General features: G+C 45.5%; 5 non-coding genes across 5 annotated transcripts; all 5 read right to left on the bottom strand.

Moving 5' to 3' along the window:
* Positions 1-3893: 3893 nt before the first annotated feature.
* LOC147663617 (small nucleolar RNA SNORA32) lies at positions 3894-4016 on the bottom strand. The gene has a single exon (XR_015305278.1). It is a non-coding gene; the product is annotated as a small nucleolar RNA SNORA32 (small nucleolar RNA).
* A 670-nt stretch (positions 4017-4686) lies between these two features.
* On the bottom strand, positions 4687-4824 carry LOC147663616 (small nucleolar RNA SNORA8). The gene has a single exon (XR_015305275.1). It is a non-coding gene; the product is annotated as a small nucleolar RNA SNORA8 (small nucleolar RNA).
* A 1157-nt stretch (positions 4825-5981) lies between these two features.
* Positions 5982-6052, bottom strand: LOC147663615 (small nucleolar RNA Z40). The gene has a single exon (XR_015305269.1). It is a non-coding gene; the product is annotated as a small nucleolar RNA Z40 (small nucleolar RNA).
* Positions 6053-6661: 609 nt separating this feature from the next.
* On the bottom strand, positions 6662-6801 carry LOC147663614 (small nucleolar RNA SNORA8). Its single transcript, XR_015305273.1, has one exon. It is a non-coding gene; the product is annotated as a small nucleolar RNA SNORA8 (small nucleolar RNA).
* Positions 6802-7260: 459 nt separating this feature from the next.
* Positions 7261-7395, bottom strand: LOC147663613 (small nucleolar RNA SNORA18). The gene has a single exon (XR_015305270.1). It is a non-coding gene; the product is annotated as a small nucleolar RNA SNORA18 (small nucleolar RNA).
* Positions 7396-22016: the final 14621 nt, after the last annotated feature.

The raw sequence follows: 22016 nt of genomic DNA, 5'->3' as shown, positions 1-22016 counted from the left end.
AAACTTCAGGCATCCACAGGTTTGTCCTGGCCAGATGCACTACCCTTGGCTTTGTTATCAACGAGAGCAACTGTACATTCTAGAGTAGGGCTTAGTCCATACGAAATAGTTTTTGGTCGTCCCGCCAATGTTTGGGGAGTGCCAAGGCCAAAAGAATTCTGTTCTCTGGAATATCCAATGTTGATTGATTACCTTTTCGACTTGACTGCTAAATTGAGTCTTATTCACCAACAGGTTTTCGATGCATTGCCAAAGCCACCGGAGAGTCCAGGTCATCAGCTGAAACCTGGAGACCAAGTCGTCATTCGTAATTTTGCAAGGACGAAAAATCTTCAACCCAGATTCGTTGGCCCATACCAGGTGCTGCTAGCAACGAGAACTGCTATTCGTGTGGCTGGACGAAAGAACTGGATACACACGACACACGTAAAACGTGTGCCCCTGCCACTTCCTTACGATAACTGGGTGAAGAAGGGAATCGGTGCCTCTGAAACAGAACAAATACCCAGGTTTATCCCTTTCAGCGATGCAGAACTAATCACTGATACATCGAACTCTGACTCTCCTCCTGAAACTGCTCTTTTGAACTCTGAACATTTGCCATCTGCGAACGTGAGCATTGCAACGTCTGCTGAAAATACACTGTTTCCAGATCAAACAGCTCCTGCTAAACTGAGATACAATTTACGATCTCGCAATATGGACAAATAAAGCAGGAAACTGCCTATTTTACACATTTGAATTTTGATACATTGCCTCCAGCCAGGAAGTTTGCTATTGTTTTGTTGTTTTAAAATTGCCTTGCCGTCTGGGTAGCCGTAGGGTCGTGGCTGTGTGCCTAGTTGAATCTGCGGGGGTCAGACACAAGGTCGATCTTTGTTAGTTCTGGGAACTCCCAGGGCTGATAGAGGCATTTTCATCTACGTACACATCATCAGTGGTCGCAAGCGGATTGTAGAAGATGGAGCTTCCTGAGCTGCAACGAGAGAATGTAATTTATGTTCGCAGAAACAGACTGTACAGAATTCTTCACAGCAAATGCTTTCTAATGCAATGTGCCGTTACGTTTTTGATTGTTTTAATAACGTTGGTGGGTGGAATCGTCTTTGGTGTGCATTTGATTTTTATGCCGGTAACTACAGTACCTGGCCTTGATCCTGCTTCTTCTACCGTTTCTTCTATGCATTCTTTTCACTCGTTTCCTGAACACGAGCAAGCTCGGCGCTCAGAATTCATAAATAACACTTTTGTACAGCTCTTACATCAACACCAACTAGTAGTTAACACTACAGACTGCTGGGTGTGTGGCTTGATACCCCACACTATGGATAAAGGCATTCCCTACCTAGTCTTGCCTTTTAGCTATAATGGATCATTTCAGGCCTTTCAGACCATTTTTGCCTATGCCCTTGAGACCTATCCTCCGCGTCCACCACGTTCCACTAAATACAACTCAGCCAACAAAGCTTTAGTCCAGGGAATTATTGACATGATTAAAGACGTCAATAATACTCCATCTTACCCTAGAGATGAATTACGGGTATATTTGAGTTGGAACTCTACAGAGTATCGCCTTAGTTTGGGAGAAAGCAAGCGTAAAAGCTCAACTCCAGTCTGGGTCGTGCCTCACCGAGGTCAGGTCTGTTTGCAAGGAAATGGGAGAAATCCGAGAGCTCAGCTAGGGAGGAGTGAGTGCGTTGAGACTTACGTGTTTCCGTCTAACTCTTCCCCTGCCTTCCTTACTGCTAGGGGTACCTACTTCATCTGTCAAGACAGAGCGTATACATGGCTGCCTGCTGACTTCTCAGGTTCATGTTATATTGCTCGATTGTTGCCTCCGACATACACTGCTTCTTCAGATTATCACAAGACCAGAGTAGCAAGAGGTGTTTTCAGCAAGGAAGATACCGCTGGTCAGGAAGCTGGAGACTTCTTCAAAGGTTTCCTTCCGTTTTGGGGGCCTATGGCCAATAGTAGAAATCTACGTCAGCTAACAGGGGTAGTTGAATCTACTATTACAGAAACTGCTGGTGCCCTTAGTAACTTAACAGCTGAGCTTCAGGCGGATCGACTCATGACGTTGCAGAACCGTATGGTTCTAGACGTAATACTTGCAGATCGAGGTTGGGTATGCAGAATGATCCAATCGAGCTGCTGTGTTTTTATTCCCAATAATGCTCCGACTGTCTATGAGGCGATCTCTAAGCTACACAAGATTTCCGACTCTATACACGTAGACAAGGGAAACTGGTCCTTCATGGAGTGGTTTTGGACTCTGATATCAGCGTGGGGATGGAAGGTTCTGATGGTCATTGGTGTCATCCTAGTATTTCTATTCTCATGCTGCCTGATTATCCAGTGTGGTCCCGCTTTGTGTAGTCTCTGTGCTGCAACTTGTTTCAGAAAACCACCTGCGTTTGGAGAAAAGGCGCGAGAAAGAATGATGATACAACAACATGTCACTGACCTGATGAGCATAGAGATGGACTCGGACATAGAGTAATTGCCTATGTAAGGGCAAAAGGAGGGTCTGAGGTTCCGTGACGATTTGAACCCGTGTTTTCAACATTGTCGTAAATACATAATTTTGGTATCAGTGAACCGCAAATGATCCATTTAGCATATCCTGGTGTTTTCGCCATGCTACGAGCAAGAGCACTCCTGTTACGAACACATTTCTGATCTACCCATGGCATCCATCTTAGATCACGGAAGCCATTTTGTGTTTCTTGCCCTCACATAGACAATGGACACGCAGTGACCTCTTTCACTTAAGGACACGTAAGCTTTAGCCGGAGATTCACCTTGCTAGTGACACGTGCACCTTAGAACAGAACACGCCATGGCTGCATGACTCGACAGAAACTGCCTCCTCTGCCAGAGGCCAGTCCTGCTATACTGGTTCTCGTGTTCGTTGGCCTGATCATGATTAGGCGGCCGAAGCTGGTAGCCTTGCCCATTTACGACCCACAAACATCTCTTATCCTGCTTTTCTATCTTCTGCACCTGGCTCTGCTCCTTTCCTTCTGGGCCTTTATTAGGGGGAGGTAACGAAATTTACGATGAGGCGGTCCGGGCCTTGAATGAAAAGTTGACATGGGATTATGATGGAACAGTGGGAACCCCTCGTTCGTAATGTTTTGACATCAGATATTGTTGACGATTCCTGTGCAACGCCAAATATTTATTGTTTAGGACACAAAGGTTTTGGAATGTACTAACATGTAAAGAATTTGCCCGAAGCCCAATAATCAGTATACAAGGAGCAACCCTTTTTGTACAAATCGAACAGGCTCCTAGAATCTGCCCGTGTGTAGTTTCTGTGACTTCTGTGTCCCTGCAGTAATAAACCTTTGGTCTATTACGCCACCATCGAGAAGCCCGTGTTTCTGTTTATTTGTGCACCGAGACAGGTAGAACTCCGGGGTCTTCGGGTGTTATCCCTGACACCTCTGGACAGAACCAAAAAGTCCAGAACTCCAACCACCCCCATTTCTGAATCATATACAAATAGGTAAGTCTAAATCAATTGTCGCCAACATGCCATTTGCCTCAGACGATGTCTCCTCTGGAATAGACCTCAGTGCACACAGGTGCCCACGGTATCCTGCAGAGGATTTTCATCTTTGGTCATAGCGTGAAGCGCTATGGGTTGTACAGCCACATAAGCACTCTTTGAAATGACCAAGAGTAACAGAACCAAGGAGGGTGGTAGTGGGGTGGGAATAGAGCCTCACCTTAGTCAGAATGGCGTTGTCCACTTTGCATTGTGATATAAAGGCAAATTTATTTCAGTCCTTAAACGAAAAAAAAAGTCAGGATTAGCTAAAGCAAATAGTAGAACAATCACGGTTTGAAATCAGCACCTAAATGCAGGCTGTTACCCAGTTCCAAAGTGTCCAACAGCAGACAAATGCTACACGCGTAGCTAAAAGACGTCTGCTGTAGACTTTGCTATATGGTCATGTCCACGGCACATCTGAAACTGCACATTCAAACAGCCTTGGTAATGACCGAATATTATTTGCTGGAAATCGTTCAGAGACGGCCACAAAGGTCCAAAGCTCAGTGCGAGGTTGGACTAGGCCCGTGGTCTTGATTTGGGGTTAAGGGGTGTTTCAGGAAGCACTGGGTTGGATAAGGCCCTGGGAGAGATCAAGGGCAGTTGGGTGTGTGGAGAGTAGTCTGGAAAGTGGGCGTCTACAGTAAGTGACTGGAAGGGAGCTCCGACAGGACAATATGGCTGACACGAGCCATATAAAAGCAAAGGCGGTCACTGATGACAGGCAGCGATAGGAGGGCAAAGACTAGAAGGTGGACCTTCAACAGGAAGCATCAGAGGTGGTGGCGGCGATGAGAAGGTCATGAAAGCGTCACTGCCCTGTCACGGGGATCATGAGCGCCATGAACTACAGTGATGGTGTTCTGAGCAGAGACCGAGGACCCTCCCGCCAGACTGAGGGTCCAACTCTACAGCTGTACGCAAGAGGGCTCAGCGTTACTGGTAGGAGGTTGGAAAATGTAAGACTGCAACACAAGAGGCCACAAGCCCAATCAAAACATTTACCTGGAACTGTCAAATATGATCTGGTAACAGTCGCATCGGCCACGCCTTCATTGATCCCTGAAAAGAAATAAAACAGTGAACGGACGCAACATAAGAGGTTAAGATGAACACGTTTAAGTATTTGTATCGGCAGAAATACCAGGATTACAAGCAGGTGCAGCCTGCAAACCAACGATGCCACATGCCGAGTTGATCTAGCACCGACTTATGAACACCACACCAGGAACAGCTGGTGTGTGCAGATACCATGCAGTGCAATGAAGGGCAAGAGGTCGGCCAGACACTTACCTCCAGTCAAGAGATTCAACTCCAGGGAAGATAAGACTCCAGTAGGCTCACTGGTGTCCTACATGGGGAAGAAGAGAAAAACTCTCATGTTCCAATCAGGACGCATTATTAAATGCCACGCCAGCTGGCAGTTCCGCTCAGAACACCATTTCAGTTCATCTTACAAGTCACACAGCAGTTGAACAGTTTCATCATCGGAACCGCAGTTAAAACGTTTTGCGCACGTCATGCAGTACATATGTAATGTGGGTGCGAGTCTCTGGCACCCACATTACATACTTCAGTTTCTATAAAGCAGGCATCACTTGCAGTGGCTGCAAGATTCACAGCATCCCTTCTCAGGGGTTGTAAACATCCTGCTCTGGTCATTGCGACATAAATTATAGGCATGTTAGGGAAAAGCCTACACCAAGATAACCAGGTTAGGTTAAGTTTATTGCTCGGGTGGCTGCCTGCGAAAGTCCACAAATAAACGGGCTAGTGATAAATTAGGACGAGGAAAGGCTTTATTCATAGGGCTGTTAACTACAATAAAATCACAACAAAAGATATACACTGATCAGCAAAGTATTACTTTACTCATGCGGGTCGTGGGGCTATCTATAGAGCACGATGTACTTTAAGACTAGGACAAATTTGAAATGAGCCATGACCCGAGCAGCTGCGGGCAGATTCCGGGCGTGTCCACTATCCGACCCTACAGAGGGTAGAAACTAGTGCAAACGGTACTACACAAAGCTGCAGGGGACCCATCACCACTCCCTTCAAATGAAGCCTACGGAACAGCCTATCCTTACTAGATGGATACTTGGGGCACCGACTTCAGGTGGACATGGTTTAGGGAGGCCAGCTACAAAGCTTAACTGTATCCTATACTGATTAAGTAATCCAACTAGGCTTCCCAAACAAATCAATCCTCAGTTTAACGTTTAATCACATTAAGGCTCAAGTAGTACAGACACAAGTATGGCATGTAAAGACTTGTAATGCGGGTTATTGAAAGTTACCTTATGGGCTGCAGGCCGAAGTACCATCTGCAAGCTTCAAGACACCTGTTGAAAGAGACAGGAGAAAGCTGAGCAAGCAGAAGCCAACAATGTGCCACGCCACTATAAAGGGATTACAGGTCAGTTCAGAAAGGCTTTTATCACTCACTTATTCAGAGCAGTTGAACATTTGCCAATCATCATGACAGTAGAAGACCCTGGACTTCTGACCTTGGCAGAGTGCGCTGGATCTACCTGGCTTTAATGCAAGCAAATTCAGAACTGCAGCCAAGGATCTAGCGCTTTAACTAAAGCTGGCCCAAGCAGGTAAAGGACGGAATACTAGTAATAAAGGCCTTGTTCAGGGCCGCTTTTTAAGGGGTAGATTGAGGAGAACGAGATGTTCCCCCAAGGGTTCGAATCCGACCTCCATATAGAATGGAATACGCCCACTGCCATTACTTATAAGGTATTCTCATGGAGTGCCCCATCTGCCTCCGCTGTAATAAGGCATCAATGCAGAACAAGAGGGCACTGAAATATAACTGATCTGAGCTCCGCTGAACGTTCACCTACCATGTCAACATGATGGAAGTAGCTCTCACCAGCCGCATCTAAAAGAAACAGCAAATTAGAATTAAAGTAAACTTCACAAAGACAAGGTCCCGTCAGCAACAGATCATGCCAGCATGCACAACATCTAAAGACTGGTCCAGCTACAGGCGTCATTAACGCTAGCACAGACAGCAGCCGCAGGCGCCATTACTGAAGCAATTGCTTAAAGGCTACACCACTGATGCGGTGAAACACAATGAACGCAGCTTGTACCAGCAGAAATACCAGGTTCGACAAACACCAGAGGCCTGCAAACCAACGATGCCAGATGCTGGGGTACTGTAGCACCGATCAATGAACACCGCACCAGGAAGAGGCTGGTGTGTGCAGATACCATTCGGTGCAGCATTTCAGTCTACAGCAACTGTAGCAACAGCAGCTCACCTGCAGGGGGTGCTAGCCCTCGGCGGAGACTGTTCAGAGCACGGTTAGATCGGCGGTACTGCAAGAAACCTGCGCAAAAGAAAACAAAGGTGGTTTGTAACTTTAATATCCAGCCATGCTTTTAGGCAGGCACCCGTCGTCCCAAGAGTAAATGCTAACTAGTGTTTATATGTGGTGTTTGTACAGCGCTAAACTAGCCAGAAGAGGCCAAGGACCAGGTTTTATAATGAGACATACACCAGTTACACAGGAAAGTAAAACCTAGTGACGCACATAATGGATTTAGTTACTGAGGTTCACCAGATCTCATTCAGTGCAACAGGTAATTTCAGAAGATGTGACGCCGAACCCGTTGCATGGATTATATGCCGTTGGACAAGTGTCTGCACATGACCAAATTAAAATAAAATCTGCAAACAAAAATGTTTTGTGGATTTTTTCAGCCCACCAAGCCTAGAAGTTAGACCAGGGGGTAAAGCGAACCACAAGTTTCTCTATGAGGCATTTCCAACGACATGAACCTACAGTGGAAGTTCCGTCGGGATAGACCTCAACGCCATATTCTACAGCAGGAAGGTTGTTTATTTATACATTTACTCCGACGCCTCTGCCCTCATTAACAGGACCCGAGAAAAGGACACTGAAACCTAATGCGACTTTTCCAACACATTAAGGCACTTAAAGGGACATGCATCAAAGGATTTTGCGATCGCAAACTGTGCGAATAGCAAAAATCGGCCGTTTGCGATCGCAAAATCTGCTTTTGGAATGCATGAAGGGTGAAGGCCCTCGTAATTTCAGAATTCGGAAATATTTGTGAATTCCCAAATTGCGATTCCATTTAAGGAATCGCATTTCGCGATTCCTTAAATACAATGCATGAAACTTAAATAATGCGAATTCGCAATTAGGGCGAGCAAATTACCATGAGGTCAAACCTCATGGTCATTTGCGAAAACATGAAAAATGCACTTGTGTATTTTTCAAAGTTTCATGTTGTGCACACACATGCCCTAAGGGCACAGATTTCAGGGGTGCAACAGGGTGCGGACACCCCTGCACCCTGCAAATCGCATTCTCAATTTGCGATTCGCTAATTGCAAATAGATAAGGTCTTCCCATTCATTCCTACGGGCCGCCAGGTCCATAGGAATGAATGGGGAGGTATTCCTTAATTGCGATTCGCAATTTGGGAGTAGCAATTAAGGAATTTTAAGAAATCGCAAACTTTTCAGCGATTTCTTGATTGCGATTCCTTAAAAATCGCAATTAAGAAATCGCAAAAGCCAACAATGATGCATGTGCTTGGTCACAATCATCGCCCATGAACAGATGGGCATCTAATGCGGATAAATCTTCTAGTCATAGCATTATTCAATCACTGAGGCTAGGCAGATCAGTGCGCGTTACATAAATCGTCATAGTCCGCACTGAATTAACTACCAACTTTACAGTTTAACAAGAATTCTAGCGGCTGGACAGACAGGACTGGTGGCAAGCAGCACATGAAGTGCGCCACCATTCCAATAAAAGCTAAGTTAATAGTTTACCTAGTTGACAAGCTACTTGAAATGCACCGAGGTATGCGCTTAAGAAGGTTAACACGAGCGACACTGCCATGGACTTCGATAGGTTAAAAAAGTGGATATTCATTCCCATTTCAAATTGGGAACAATCTATCCAACTACAAATGTAGTGGTGTTTAATAAGTTTCACGGAACATTATACTAGTTTTTGCAGATAACATAGTACAAAGAAATCAGTGGCTTCATTCAAGAAATCTTAGTGTGCACTATATACTAAGCCAGCTTCTCACATTGGCGACAGCGGTGTGATTCAAGCCTGCATTGTTTTACCAGCTAATCTTGGTGTGGATTAATTGAAAAACCATCACTAATATTAGGCCCACATAATACAGCTTAGAATAAGTTCTACTGAACTTCGGTTTGGGTAGTTGAGGGTCTAGCACAACCCTTTCTCCAACCTCAGAGTTAAGTTTCCACTAGGGTAGGTAGGTGCAACACCTCACTACACCTAGAACCATGTCCTTAGTTGGGGATGCCAGTGTACCCCAGTCTGCTAAGTACAGTGGTATGAAGTTTCAGGATCGAAGGACCCTCTGTAGCCTTAGAAGGATAAAGACAGGTAGCAACCCCACCATTAATCTTCTTAGAGCGGTTACATTAGGATGATGGCCATCCTGTAGAGGCAAAAGAGCAGGATGTGGGTGGGAATGCTCTTGAAGGAGCACTAGGGATCCCCTTGGTGATCTCAATTCAGAGTATGGGCAGGTGGACTCAAATGAATCCAACCTGCCAAACTCTGACCCCTCAGGGAATAGTGCAGATGGCACAGAGGAAATCCCCTTTGTTCTTCCGGGGAGGCTCCAGAGTAGACCAAGGAGGTCAAGATCCTCCTATAGAGAATTCAATTCTTCAGGCACTTCCATTGGGACCTCCAAAACTATTAAGAGGACAACTCTTTGGAAAGATAATACCAAATTCTCAAACTTGAGAAAGTCAGACTTAGGCTCAGGAGAGATCAGTTGGCCCTTGAAAAAGAGTCCCTGGAAGTACAGAAGACTAGAAGAGACTTTGACTAGAGTAGCATAGTGGCAGCACCATCCCTAGAATCAGAGGAACTTCTTTTGACAACAGGAACCTGAGCAGGATAGTCCCTCCTTGCCAGGAGGGGTATGACAACCATAAATGGATCACTAAAATAAACAAGGTAGGTAACAAGGATAAGGGCGCACAGCAATGAGTTTGGCTAAAAGTAGAAAATGCTCATATCATATGTTGTTGCTTCAAGGCTGGAAAAGGAAGGTTACCAAACTTCCCCAATATTCCCTGAACTAAGTCCAGGGTGTAATAGTAATATTAAAGTTCCTGCCGAGCAATCAATCAACCAGTTACCATAAATTCAGAGTTCATGCAATAGATTTCAACAAAATAAGTCCATATGTGTCCAATAGCCAGTCAGACACCAGAGTCTTGAAGTACTTGATCCGTGTTTTTATTCCAGATTTCAAAAGTATTCTCGGAGGTCAAAGTTCAAAACGTTCTCTACAGCCGCAGCCAACATGTGTTTCGTTGGGCATATATCTTTATGCCAAACAACTTCGTCAGGGCTGCAAGCCAAACAATAAAGGATATATGGTATAATATACCCACAACAAAAGATCTTACAATTTATTTGAAAAGTTTAATATTAATAAAGGCATCACCGCCTAAGTGAAAGAAAAGACATAGTTCCCAAATTTTAGTGACAAAGTATAAAAGATCTAATACGTTCAATGTGACTCCCGGTGTCAATGTATAATCAACAACAAAACATTCAGGTTATTCGCCAAACATAAGTAACAAGTAAGAATTACCTAATTTTCAAATAGGTTTTTCATCCGTATAAAGTTTCTTCCAAGAAATATTTTTCAAGGATCATTAACTGTATCTGGAATGATATAAGGAAGCTCTTAGCTCTGTCCCTACGAGTCATAGCCCACCTAAGTTAATACAAACAATAAGTATACTACTACCTAACATAAATGTAAAGTTATCTTCTCATGAAGAGAGCGAAGTTCCTCTCTTATCGTCTATATATAACAGTCAAACTAATTATAGAAAGCGTCTCTATAGTTAATAAGCTCTTTGCTTGGTGTTAATAAGAAATCCGTTTTAAACTGCAATCGTAAGTGCAACCCGTATCAGCCTTAAAACAAACTGCTCGCTGCACTGAACTAAAAGCGTGAACCCTCACTATAATAGGGCTAAGAAGAGCCCTGTTACCACTTCACGGCCAAGGTAAACGCCAGTATACCGAACACGGAAAGACTGAGCAGAAGATATATGCGACTTCGCAAGAAACATAGGTAAGCGATAATCAGAGTGTTCTTAATATTGGTTAGAACTGTTATGAATATGCAAGATATCGAACTGGTGGTTTTTGTTTTAATAGACTGAGAACACGATATATCAACATTATTACCGGTAACTTGAGATACGCTGAAGTGGAGCACCGGAGAGAGGTAACAGGGCTCTTCTTAGCCTTATTATAGTGAGGGTTCACGCTTTTAGCTCAGTGAAGCGAGCAGTTTGTTTGAAGGCTGATACGGGTTGCACTTACGATTGCAGTTTAAAACGGATTTCTTACTAACACCAAGCAAAGTCAAGTCAAGTCAAGTCAAGTCAAAAAGCTTTATTTCGATAAAAATTGATTACCATAAAAGCAGAACAATAAATGTATAATAGAAAAAATTACAATTTGAGTTTTACTTTTTTTAAAAAGAGGAATTCTATATCTCTGGTCCAAGCAATAGTTTTAGGAATTATTTGCTCAGCATTGCGTAAAAAAAGTGGAAAGTTAAAACGTTACTAGTATATATATATTTTAAAAAAAAGAATTAAACAGATTGTTTTAGCTTTTTGGCTCGGATAGCCCAAGCCCAAGATAAAAATTTGGCTAGGGCACAGGCATAGGGTACATAACTGTCCGAAACAAGTATCCTGATTGCCACATCATGGCTCCTAGTTCCCAGCTGTCGGCATAGGTTTTTCAGCCACACCCTTCTTGGATTAGCATATTCGTTGCAGACAAACAGAAAATGCGCTAATGACTCTGGGTTGGCAAGGCACGATGGACATAAATCGGTTTTGCCTATACAGGATTTCCATCTTTTAGTAAAGGTGTTCAGTGGCAAAGTACCCGTTCTGAATCTAAAATACAAGGCCCGGGCAAAGGGTTTCTCAATTGTGTCCAGATAAGGTTCCCGCCTGGGACAGTCTTTAAACATCAGAAAGTCCTCAGTTAGCTTGCCAAGAGACGTGCTGGAATGTCTTTGGGAGCAAATCCAGTCCCGGTAGAGCTTTTTGAGCGTTTGCTTAGGGGGTGAGGTTCTACTTAGCCACGATTCAAGTAGGCCCAACTTGGTCAGTAGAATTTTCATGTCTTTTAGCCACTTGATTTTGTCCCAGTTCGGGGATGCCATAATTTCTTTAAGGCCTCTGGCATATCCGCTGAGTTCTTCTACCCGCCAAATGCGGGCCCATAATAGTAGCGGACGAAATTTCGCAATTTCGCCAATCTGGGTACAGCCGAGGTCCATAAATAAAGGAAGTAATGGGGTGCTTTGTGGAAGGGACATTATTTGTCTGCAGAAATTGTTCTCAGATCTTTGCAGAGCTTCGGTAGACGAAAAGCCCCAAAGTTCCGCTCCATAAAGGGCAGAGCTGACACCTTTAGCTGCGTAGATCTCAAGGACTGTTCCTATTGGTTTTGTTGAGCTGGAACGTTGCTCTCTTAGAAGGGCACCTGTGATCCTTTTATGGCTCAGCAGCATTTTGTCCAAATGAGGCGTCCAATCCATTTTGTCTGAAAGGCGTATCCCAGGGTAGTCAAAAACTTTTACCCTTTCCAAGAGCTCGGTGTTTAGGGTAGGGGAACGCACATGCTGTTTTGGAGGATTGAGGACCAGGTACTTTGTTTTGTTGGTATTTATTACCAGGCCTCGATCGGTACAAAATGATTGGAAATTGTCCAAGAGTCGCTGGAGTCCCATTGGGGTTTTGGAGATTAAAAGCGTATCATCCGCGAAGAGGAGGGTCGGTATACGTTCACCCGCCAGGGATGGTTCGTCAGATGGAATTTTGAGAAGATGCTCAACCACCCCATTGATGTACAGAGAGAAAAGGGTGGGAGCCAGAACACATCCCTGGCGGACCCCTCTCTCTACCGGAATACTGCCCGTTTTCTCCCCTCCAGGGCCCCACCTAACTTGGGCAAAGCTGTCCTGGTGTAGCCTAACCAATAGGGATAGTAGGTAGTGTGGCAGCCCCATGTCAGCCAGGACCTTCCACAACAAGTCCCTAGGGACAAGGTCAAAGGCAGTCTTTAAATCGATAAATGCGAGATAAAGACTGCCCTTGCCTAACACTACAACCTTCCAGTAAACCATCATGAGCCTAAATGCTTGCTCAATCGTTCCAGTACCTACTCTGAAGCCAGCCTGGAAGTCGGTGAGGATTTTGTTTTCTTCTACCCAGTTGAGGATTCTGAGTAAGAGAACTTTACCGACAACTTTTTGGCTGATATCTAGCAAGCTGATCGGTCTATAGTTAGATGGATCATCCCTTGGACCTTTCTTATGGATGGGGACCACCTCCGCCCCCTTCCATGATAAGGGAATGGGGGCACCCCTACAGATGGCAACAAGGAGGGAGTGGATCAATTTACCCCATTTGGCACTATCAGATTTTAGCAGATCCCCAGGAATGCCATCTGGTCCAGCAGCTTTTTGTGGAATAATAGAGCTTATTGCATATTCCACTTCCTTTAGTGTAAAATCAGAGTCGCTGGGGCAAGCAAAGAGCTTATTAACTATAGAGACGCTTTCTATAATTAGTTTATGACTCTGTTATATATAGACGATAAGAGAGGAACTTCGCTCTCTTCATGAGAAGATAACTTTACATTTATGTTAGGTAGTAGTATACTTATTGTTTGTATTAACTTAGGTGGGCTATGACTCGTGGGGACAGAGCTAAGAGCTTCCTTATATCATTCCAGATACAGTTAATGATCCTTGAAAAATATTTCTTGGAAGAAACTTTATACGGATGAAAAACCTATTTGAAAATTAGGTAATTCTTACTTGTTACTTATGTTTGGCGAATAACCTGAATGTTTTGTTGTTGATTATACATTGACACCGGGAGTCACATTGAACGTATTAGATCTTTTATACTTTGTCACTAACATTTGGGAACTATGTCTTTTCTTTAACTTAGGCGGTGATGCCTTTATTAATATTAAACTTTTCAAATAAATTGTAAGATCTTTTGTTGTGGGTATATTATACCATATATCCTTTATTGTTTGGCTTGCAGCCCTGACGAAGTTGTTTGGCATAAAGATATATGCCCAACGAAACACGTGTTGGCTGCGGCTGTAGAGAACGTTTTGAACTTTGACCTCAGATAATACTTTTGAAATCTGGAATAAAAACACGGATCAAGTACTTCAAGACTCTGGTGTCTGACTGGCTATTGGACACATATGGACTTATTTTGTTGAAATCTATTGCATGAACTCTGAATTTATGGTGACTGGTTGATTGATTGCTCGGCAGGAACTTTAATATAAATGGATCACTGCTTTGGAGAGGAACTGCAAAGTTCAGAGGGTCCCACAAGAGCAGTGGGCAGTTTGCTAACAAAAAGGTAGAGATATGGGTGGAGCGTGGCCAGTGGCCGAAAATGGCAGACTCGAGTTAGAGCTCCGTAGCCCAAGCCGTTCTGCGCATTGATCCGGACACCATCCGCCACTAATCAACAGGGGAAACGACCCCCACTGGCTTCCCTTGCCTGGCAGGCTCCTGTGATCCGATGCTGCGGGCGATTGGGGCAAGGCTTCACAAGGAGCAGAGGAGGCTTTGACAGCAGAGGAGGTGTGGGGACTGGTACCGCCTGAGACAATGCAAGAGGCCTATACACCGTGAGAGAGGGCGGCCGGGCAGCGGGGGCCAGTGACACGAAGAACAGTCACACACCTGGGCAGAAATCAGCTCTGCCCAGAGGATCACAGGGAACCTCTGCAACGCCGCAGCACCTGGAGGCCCAGCTGAAATCCTCAGAGGAGACCGGATGATGCTCTGGGCCTCGCAGGAAGCAATCGGAGGCTGCGGGACGCTTGGCCCCCAGCCAGTCTGGAAGGCAGACTCGTGACACCAAGACGGGCCTGTGGTACTAGAGGGCAATGTGTGGGCCTCGGAGCTGCAGAACAGGATTGACGGAGTGGACATCCAAATTGAAGACTGCGCAGGCGGAGGTGGTGGGGATAGAGACTCGGAGGGCCTGACAACCGGATTGGGGCCACGTGGTAACAGACTGCTGCCCCCCTCTCCCGCCTTTCCAAAAGATCAGGACATCTCCAGTGGGCCATCCAGATGACACCGGTCCCATAGTTGGGAGAGGCCATCGGTGCGTTCCTTGCCACGCAAGCACAGCAGCGATACATAGATGAGCAGGCCTTGCAGCTACACCCACTCCTACCAGGTGCTCATGGTGCTGTATTGGATGGGTCTGCTCCCTTGCTTTTCCTGCGGCCCCTGGAGGGCTGAAGACATCGGCCGATATAGGACTGGGGAGAGCACAGAAAAGGAAAACCACCCCCCAGATGATGGGGACAATGTAGCCCTTACAGACTTGTTGATCAAGTCCCGCCCTACCATATCCATGGATCCAAATTTAGCCGCTAAACAGTTTATAGACTTGATAGATAACGCGATGAACTTATTAGTCCCACTTAAGATTATCTCTAGGAATCGAAAGGTACCATCTTCCCCATGGTTCACAGAAGAATTTAGGAGGCAAAAGCTAGAATGTCGTAGACCGGAAAGACACTGGCGAATGTCCTATGATCTAGTTAGCAAAACATGCTATAAGGAAACACAACTAACCTATAAAAAATGATACTAGAGACCAAGAAAAAGTATTTTGGAAATCAAATAGACTCGGCCTAAAACTCCAGCAAACAGTTGTTTGAAGTAGTAAAACATCTGGCCGGGAAGCTCACAGATACAGCCCCCACTCCATCGCAGGCTCTATGCGACTCCTTGGCTAACTTCTTCTTCAGCAAAGTCCATGACATCTACTCTGAGTTTTCCACTAATATTGCATCCCCAGCTACTCAGATCACGCCCCCCACCTGTACGCTATATCAATTTGAGGCACTGCAGGAGAAACAAATCAGGGACCTCATGGTGTCTATAAAATCAGGATCGGCTCTGGATCCCTGTCCCCCCCAGAGTCTATTTACCGGTTCTTGACACAATCAGCATGCTTATCACGCAAGTTTGTAATGTGATTCTTGGGTCTGGGATATACCCGAACATGTTAAAAACCACCCTTTTAAAACCGCTCCTTAAAAAACCATCATAAGATAAGGAGCAGTTAAAAAACTATAGGCCCATTGCCAGTCTGCCATACCTATTCAAAGTGCTCGAAAAGGCAATGAACATCCAGTTAGCGGACTATCTTGAGCAAAACAAGCTGTTGGATGATACGCAGTTTGGCTTTCGAAAGCTCCATGGCACTGAGACGGCCCTTATCAAAGCTGCAGATGATATTAGAACCATCAGGGATCAAGGTGGGACAGCCATTCTCATAATGCTGGATCTATCGTCTGCCTTCGACACGGTCAATCATTCCAGCTTGATTGACCGTGTCGGAGGTTTGGGCATCCGATCCAGCGCAAGGGAGCTGCTTACCTCCTTTCTCTCCAGCAGATCACAAGCAGTCACGTTGGGACCTTTTAAATCGCCGGAGCTTGCCTTGCGGAGTTCCCCAGGGCTCATCGCTAAGTCCAACACTGTTTAATATCTACGTGTTGGACTTAGCGAGAGTTATTAAAATCCACCAGATGAGCCTGACCTCCTACGCTGATGACACCCAGCTGGTGCTTGCTATTAATAATGATGGGGAACATGTAGCGGCACAATTTCAAGAAGGTATGCTGGCTATTAAGGATTGGATGCAAGCCAACTGCTTAATGCTGAAGTCCGAGAAAACGGAGGTAGTCATTTTTGGGAAGATCGCCCCACCATGGTCACCGGTGTGGTGGCCTCCTTCTTTAGGAGCTTTACCAACTCCTTCTGCTAAGGTCAGAAATCTGGGCATAGTTTTTGATGACAAGCTCAATTTTGTAGCTCATGCTAATCAAATAGTGGCGAATGCTCATCACAAACTCAGACTAATTAGGAAAATCATCTTTTTTCTTTCAGATAGTGCAGGAAAAACAGTGGTGAGTACATTGGTGCTCTCCTCGCTTGATTACTGCAATGGTCTGTTTGTTAACGCACAATCCCGGGTAATCTCTAAGTTACAAATGATCCAAAATGCAGCAGCAAGACTACTCTCCAAAACTCCAAAATTTAATTCAGTCAGTCATATAATAAAAAGCTATCATTGGCTATCAATCAAAAATCGCATTAAATTCAAATCACTCTGCCTAGCGTTTAAAGCCATTCATAACCAGGGCCCTAGGTTTCTGCAAACTCAGCTCTCTACCTACTGTCCATCTAGACCACTGAGATCGATGTCACTGCACCAAATAGTGGTACCACGCACCAGGACGGTCACATGGGGAGACAGGCGTTTCACGGTATCTGCGGCCAGACTCTGGAACTCTCTCCCACTGACAATCGAGCAGCTCAATCGCTCCTTCAATTCCGGAAACTGGTGAAGACTTGGTTGTTTAACCAGTAATGGGTTCTATGTTTAGACGCTGCCCCCTCAGAAATCCTATTTTGTATTCATAGCACCAAGACGTCCACGGGCAAACGTATGCGCTTTACAAATTGTATTATTAAATAAATAAATGGGCCCTCTGGGAGGGGCAAACGCATGATAACTTGCTCGCACACTATATGAAGCTATGGGCCTGAAATCTCCAGGTAGATGACACATACATTCTGGAGGCAGTTATTGAGGCCCCGGCACCGACAGTCCGCGCAAGGGGGACCCACAAGTGGAGACACTGACCTCAGCTCTCACGTTTCTTGCTCCCAGGGTACCCTTCACAGCAGGCGGTGGTGGCAGAGTGGTTCCGGAAGCTGAAAGACAGAAGTGGCCCCAGTGCCCTGCGCTTGCAACATGGTGAGGAAGGGGGAAAGAAGTCCCAGCAGAGCCAGATGGAAAGAGGTGTCCTACCTTCGCATACGCAGGCTGAAAATTGGACTGAGGGAAACACGCATTCGGACTAAAGTATATGATTCTTTTCCCAGCCAGGCTCCGTGTAATATAGGGGAGGGGGAAGACATGGTTTTTTGACTCTTCACAACTTAGCAATGGACTGGCAAGAGGGCTGGCGGGAAAAAGTTGACAACAACGAATGTCACACCCAAAACAGCGAGAAGACACAGATGAGTGTGAAAATAAGGAGGGGGAAGGCAGATATGGGGGTAGGCTGAATACATCCCTGAAGGGGGTCAGAAGTGGTTCCTCGGCCCACCGCAAATATAGATTGTGATGCTGGCGTGAGGTACGATGATCACGTTGTGGGAGCCGTAAGGAGAGGGGTCTTTTATGTTTTTGACAAGAGGGGAACACAGAAAACATAGGATACCAAGTTAACCATAAGCACTGTATATCAATTACACTTGTGAGCAGAACCTACTTCCCTTCAAAATCTAGTTTGATGCTGGGGCAGAGTGGGCAGGAGCAGTTTGTCCAGCAAACATTACCCTGATGTCGTATTAATGCAGGAAACCCACTTGCTAGGTTATACCTGCAAGGCCATGAATAGGGGAGGCTATATAATGGTGGTAGATTCAGAGTGTACCACTGATTCTAGGGGAGTGAGCATCCTGATAAAAAATTCCATGCCCTTTATCCGACACAAAACTAGGGTTGACCCACAGGGAATGTACGTGGTGCCAACTGGCACATGAGGGTGTCCCTTTTAATCAATGCTCGGTCCATATTCCTCGGAGGTTACATCGCACCAGACTCATACGGTTGAGCAAGATACTGATTAACTTGACTGAGGGGATTTTAATGCTAGGGGCAGATTTCAATGCATTACTTTCACCAGACTTAGATATGCCAGAACTCACAGTACCCGCTGGGACACAACACTGTCCAATTTTGTAACAGCGCTGGGCCTAGCAGATACCTGGCGCACACAACAGACAGATCAACAGTACACCTTCCTTACTGGAGTTCATTTAAGCCTTTCTATATTGGATTATATCTTTACGCAGGTTGCCCACCTGGCTAAAGTAGCTGAGATACGACACTTGACCCGAAGAATTTAAGACCACTCCCCAGTGTGGATAGAAATATGGGGAAACCCGGGCACCACGGCCCAATAATGCCTCGTTTCTACAGGATGCAAAGTTCACCGAAAATCTAGATACGGCAACAACCACTTTGAAATTAATGAGGGGTCAGTGACCAACTTAATCCTCTGGGAAGCCTTTAAGGCATTTATACGAGGCACTGCCTATTCACAGAGTGAGGCTACGCAGAGACCGAGAAAAAACACTTCTCGCACTAGAGACCAAAATACAGTCCCTAGAAACAAAGGGAGGTGCCTTCCTGCATGAAAATCAGATCCAAGCACTCAAGTCTTGGCCAAAAAGACGAGATTTAATGGAACAAAGGGAGGCAATAAAACGGGGAAGCTAATTGCATGGCTCGAAAAAAGGATCACGTACAAGGACAGGTACCCCAAATAGTGACTAGGTTGGGTGAGACTCTCGCATCCAGAAGGGATTTCAGATTAATTTGCACAATACTCCAAGCAACTATATTCACCCACCACTCACTGGTCCAGTGCAGAGATCCATGACTTCCACAGACACATTAAGCTCCCGACCCTATCTGACAATCTTCGAGACTACTAAGAGGCAGATATTGAACCATGCGAAATTGAACTGCCGATCCGTGCGCTTAATTTGGGCAAGGCGATGGGGCCCAACAGTCTCCCTATTGAACATAACAAACACTTAGCATCCAGATTAATACCCCACATGTGGAGGGAGGCGAGAAAGGAACATTTACTCCCATCAGATCAGCACCTAACCACGATAGTTATCCATAAGCAGCGATCCACTGGAGAGGTGCACTTCTCATCGCCCAGTTTCTCTCCTCGATGTGAAGATCATGGTTCTGGCTCCTACATTATGAAGGGTTATAACTACCCTCGTACATCCAGATCAATTGGGCTTCATATGTAATAGAGGAACGAGTTTCACACCCTCGAATGGACAACATTGTAATGTATTGGTTTCGGTCCAAATTTCCTGGGTTGGATGAGATTACAATGCACAGTTCCTACTGCCCCAAGTTAGGGTAAATGGCATACTAACACGTTGCTCCCTTTGGGCATAGGAACTAGACAGAGATTCCCTCTTTCGCACTTAATATTCACGTTGGCCCTGGAACCTTTGGCAGCATGTGTTAGACAAGACCCAATAGTGATTGTATTCACGTGGGGGGAATCATGGGAGGAACGCATTTCTTTATATGTGGATGAAATCCTTTTCTAGGAGTCCAATCCGCCCACTAAGATTACCCGCCTCACACATCCTTCGTAACTTTGGCCAGTACTCCGGATACAGGCTAAATTGGGGGAAATCCCTTATGCACCTAATAACTGGTCTCATGCCTAGAGGGGTGGAACTACCCATGTCAACTGGATACTTCAAATACCTGGGCATATATGTTACCATGGATCCCACCCTGTTGTACCCCTTTAATTTATCCCCTGTCCTGCAGCGCTTTAAGGCAGATGTTGAGCACTGGAAAGCCCTGCTTCCCTCTATTGGGGCAAGCGGCAATGTTTAAGATGACATTGCCCCGGATGCTCTACTCTTTGCAGAACACCCCTCATCCAGTGCCAGATAGCTTTTTCCAATCCATTGACTCCCTTCTACGTTCTTTGCTATGGAGCGCGGACCCGTCGAGATTTACTCTAGCCAAGTTAGTACCTGGTGTGTATGATGGAGATAAAGAAATATTACTGGGTGGCACATCTAGCGATAGTAAATGATTGGGTGTTCATCCCTTGGGATGATCCCAACTATAGGCTGGAGCGGTAATCCATGGGACCCGGAGCGTTTCAATCTATCCTCTATAGTTCACCAAAGGGTAAAAACTTGTTTCCACAAACACACACAATACCTCAGATATGTAACTGTGACAAACTGTCACAGTTAAGGGAACTGCGAGGGTTTAAACCATGGGACTTGATAGGAATCTCGGCACTGGGAGACGTTGAGGGATGGGAATCTGCTGGCTTGGGAAGAGCTACAGGCCCAACATGAACTGGCTGGTTTTGAGATACCTTCAGCTCAGAAATGCCGTTAGAGCGCATATCCCCCTGTCAGAATACTCCCCATGGAGGACAAAATCCTAACAGAAGAAGTACCAAAGAAATGTACATGTATTTATATAGCGGAAATCACCGACCAGGTATCTAAGCGCTTGCTTAGGGAACCCGTCCTGGTATTCCCCTGTGAGATAGCCCCGGCAGGGTATCCACAAGGTGAAAGCCAGGCATCCCACCACGAGGGGCCGTTGTGGAGATTAAGCAAGCTATTGCCCAGAGTCGCAGAGTGTGAGCCCGTGAATCGAGTAGGCACCGGAGCGAGAATTGTAGAGTCCGTGGACATTTTGGACTCAAGATCCCGCCGAGTTGACCTCTGCTGCCAGGTCTGCCTCCTAACCCGTGAGCCACACTTCTCCACTAAGAAAGACAGTTTCTCTGATAGACGTTGCCTGCTATTGAAGGAGCCCACACAGGTAAGTTGAATGTCCGCCACATCTTTATTGTAAGGACAGCAAACATCCATGCAGTGAAAGCCTTGCATCAACAAAAAGTTCAGCAGACGTGTTTCCTGCGTGTTAGCACTTCATGGGCTTATCGCAATCAGCAAGAGTCAAAGCTTATTTCACTCGGCACCAAATTATATACAAGTCCACCTCCTCAATGGGCGTGGCCACCCCAGTGGCCTGCTGGTTACTGTAGTGCTTCGCTTTTTCCTCCAGTGAGTCGATTGACTCTAGCTGACAATTCTGCTCAAGAAAACCCAAGTGGGTTGCTGGGCACTATTACACCGCTGGTTCAGCTTTATAACATCCTCCAGAGGCAGCACCCGTCCTTAATGCCACAGCATCGATGGCACACAGCCGGACTGCACAGGATTTTATAAAGCTGAACCAGCGGTGTAATAGTGCCCAGCAACCCACTTGGGTTTTACTTGAGCGTTTTTATTCTGAATTTTCCACGCATTCAATGTTGAACACCAATCTGCCATTGTTTTTTGCATGAACTCCATTGTGTAGAAGCATCGTAGCACACCAGGGTGGCATTCGGCTATCCAGTTGTGACCCAAATGATGAAGCATGCCTCCAGCTAGGATGGTGATATCTGGCACTCATTTAAATCAAAATAAGTCGCTTTTATGCGTGGTCCATCACTTGGTTTATTATAGTGGTTATACATAACTGCAGTTTGATTCTGCATTATCTTGTAGCATGTTGTGTGCCCCTCACTCCTTGTGCCCACATGTAACAGCATTGTAGATGCCTTCCTATTATTCCAGCTCCTGCAACATACTACATTATGCATCCAAGATCTTGGAACACCATATGGTACTCTTAACTCGCAATATTACA

Source organism: Lissotriton vulgaris, unplaced genomic scaffold (assembly GCF_964263255.1).
Source record: "Lissotriton vulgaris unplaced genomic scaffold, aLisVul1.2 SCAFFOLD_7775, whole genome shotgun sequence".
Lineage (NCBI taxonomy): Eukaryota > Metazoa > Chordata > Amphibia > Caudata > Salamandridae > Lissotriton > Lissotriton vulgaris.
This window is presented reverse-complemented; position numbering and strand designations above follow the sequence as displayed.